This window comes from Tamandua tetradactyla, chromosome 2, assembly GCF_023851605.1.
Source record: "Tamandua tetradactyla isolate mTamTet1 chromosome 2, mTamTet1.pri, whole genome shotgun sequence".
Lineage (NCBI taxonomy): Eukaryota > Metazoa > Chordata > Mammalia > Pilosa > Myrmecophagidae > Tamandua > Tamandua tetradactyla.
In genome coordinates this window covers 134,012,688-134,015,723 of record NC_135328.1, presented here as the reverse complement: position 1 = coordinate 134,015,723, position 3,036 = coordinate 134,012,688, and the positions used below count along the sequence as shown (strand labels likewise).

Sequence of the window (3,036 nt, the reverse complement as noted above, 5' to 3'; positions counted from 1 at the left end):
TCACACCAACTATTTTTCACACATACTCAGATTTTTAGTTTTTTTTAAATTTTGATAAAATTCATTCATTTGTATTAGAAAAGTGTAAACCATCGCAGTAATAGTTGCCCATGATTACCCAAATGAGCTTTTGTAATGTGAGTTATTTGAATACCATGTGTTAGCTATGGAACAATTAGGCAGCTGAATGGATCTTTAAAACAATCAGATACTTTTATCTCCCAGAAAAAATATATTCCTTGGATGGTACTGTTAAACCATAAATTCAGGGGAACATTGAACTCACGTCACGAGGAGAACTTTCCAATATCTGTTGACCAAGGACAAAAAGACATCCAAATATCTTGTCTTCATGTTTTCATTTTTTTATGCAAGCAAAAAGATTTAAGAAATATTGTAACAAACAAAGGGTAATTGTTTTAGCCCAGATATTGCTTTTGCACAATAAGCAGGTTACAATGTTCCCACAGAGCTGATGAGCCTAATCAGGGAAATGATTAAAAATTGATTTTGTCCGTGTAATTATAGTATGTAAACTACTTAGCTTGGATTGCAAAGGAAGTGATTTTCTAGTTACGTATATACTCTGGTGTCTAATGATTGGTTTTTTGAAGTAATGAAGAGAGAGCACTAACGACTCCTAGGTGTTCTGTTGTTTAAGAAAGACCACCTTTAGAGTAAGCAGCAATGGACAAAGAGTTTAAATTGAATTTTCAACACTGTTAATATGCACATGGACTTGTTTTGTTTTTGTTTTTTGAGGGGGGGGTGCACCGTTCCTGGAAGTACTGCAATACCAGGTTGATGCGTGGAGTGGATGGAGCAAGCTCCTATTCCATCTCCTTGCTCCAAAAATCCATTTAATATATTGTCCTTGGATAAAGGATGTATCGGATATTAAACTGATAAGAACAGATACTACACTTGATCTTAGCCAAAAGGCTGAGAAGCAATAGGATTTGTTTATTAAAGAGACAGGGGTGTAATGTGATTGGCTCTGAGCATCTTGGTTATTTTTTCATGCACAAGCATGCAAAAATACATGCACCGGGTGGCCAGGTTGCAGGGAAGAAGCCTCCCCTTTCCTCTGTTCCCCTGCACCTTGTCTGATAGTGTGGCAACTCAGGTCCGTGTGAGTGTCTGAAGTCTGTAAAGCCTAAAAGCATGTAGATCGAACAGGTATCAGATAGCTTCACTATCAAAGTTATTTTTGTTTTAAAATGGAAAAAGAGGTTTCCTTTGGAAGCATGTCTGGGCAGTCCGATGCACTCCATGTTACAATATCTCAGTTGCATTGTATAACACTGGGCTCTGAGTCAGGGTGGAAGCTGTCACCCTCACCCCCATCCCTGGCAGCATGTGTGTGTGTCTCACATGTACGCACAACACACATGTGCATATGTCCACATGTGCACATCTTTGCTCACACACACACACAGGTGTTAGGAACTGTGCTTGGAGGCCTGACCACAGTGGTTGCATGACCCCATGGAGAGGGCTGATGGGATTTAGGGAATCACTGGATGAGTTCAGAGTGTTTTCCTCTGGTTTGAGACACTTTGTGACTCGATCGAATAGCAGCTCCTTGGGTACCTGCAGAGGCAGAAGTTCTAAGGGGGCAACCATTTCTCAGGGAGCCATGGAAGGTGGTGGGCCTCAGCAGGTCTGGGCTCACACTCCCTCTGGGCCCCTCCTCCCCTCCAGGGGCTCTGTGTGGCTGAACTGAGACCTGAGCCCAGGCTGCTATTGGCTTGGGAGTTGGGACCTGTGTGTCCCCAGGATCTCAGGCCAGGATGCATGCAGGATTGCTGCGGGCTGCTTTTACTCCCAAGTTCCAGCTCAACAAGTCTTGCTGGCTCCGTATTGAAGTGTATCTTGAATCATTCCCCATCACCATGGCTCCCACATCAGGCAAAGCCAGCATCCTTTCCCACCTGGAGATTGGCAGTAACCTCCCCTCTCCTCTCTCCACCTCTGCTTGGGTCCCCTCTTATCTCCACAGCAGCCAGAGCCATCCTTTTACCATTTTTACCATTCCGCTGCTCAAAGCCCAGCAACAGCACAGAATAAAATCCAAATTTTCTCACCATACCTGACAAAACCCCTCATGAGGTGGGTCCTTAATAGCCCACCATCTTGCATTTTCCTGCTCACTAACTCTGCCCTGGCTGCATGACCTGCTTGCTGCTCCTTGAAAGCATCACATCCCCTCTTGACCTCAGGGCCTTTGCACTCACTGTTTGCTCTGCTGGAAAGTTCTTCCACAGATTTTCACACCTTACTTCATTTTGGTCTCTTGTCAGAGGTCAGCTTATCTAAAATAGCAGTTTTGGTTACTTGCCACCATTTTCCTCAGCTTTACTCCTTTGAGCTGACATTGCATTTCATTTCTATTTATTTTTTAATTTGATTTTGCTCACTAGCATATAAACTCTGCAAAGCAGAAACATTGCTTATTGCTAGATTCCTGGAACCTAGAAAAGAGCCTGGTGTACAGGAGGCACTTGATAGGTAGAGGTCAAGGGAAAGCCTGATTCCCTGAGGCTCTTTGTCAGGCAGTTTGACTCACCAGACATCTTCTGCTATTGAGAATGTGAAGGGGCAATGGCTGTGTGATGTGGGGGAAGTGGTTTTCAGTTGATAGGAAGAAATATCGCTTTGCAAGTTTCTCAGAGAACTCTTAGAGAAAGGCCATCAGTATTTTGCTCACGAAATTCCCTCTCAGTGCTTAGGAACAGTGCTTCCACCTACTTGGAGAGGCTGTACTTGTCCGGCAGGGTCTGCACCTTGGTGGAACTTGAGAAGAACAAGCTTGGAGCTGGAGGTGACTCAAAGCCACTGGGAGAAGGTTGTGGGCCTCTCCTGTGTGCGCTTCTGCAAAGAGCAGGCTTGCTTCTTAGGGTACTAGGGTTCTGAGGGCTGGTGGAAGAAATTGTTGGGCATCATACCTCTTGAGCCTCATACCTCCAGGCAGAGTTTGGCTGGCAGAGTCTCTCTCCAAATCCTTCTTTCCCAACTCCTTTCTACAAGGAAAGT

General features: G+C 44.4%; 1 non-coding gene across 1 annotated transcript; it reads right to left on the bottom strand.

Annotated features, from left to right (window-relative positions):
* Window positions 1-763: 763 nt before the first annotated feature.
* Window positions 764-954, bottom strand: LOC143675409 (U2 spliceosomal RNA). Its single transcript, XR_013171634.1, has one exon. It is a non-coding gene; the product is annotated as a U2 spliceosomal RNA (small nuclear RNA).
* Window positions 955-3,036: the final 2,082 nt, after the last annotated feature.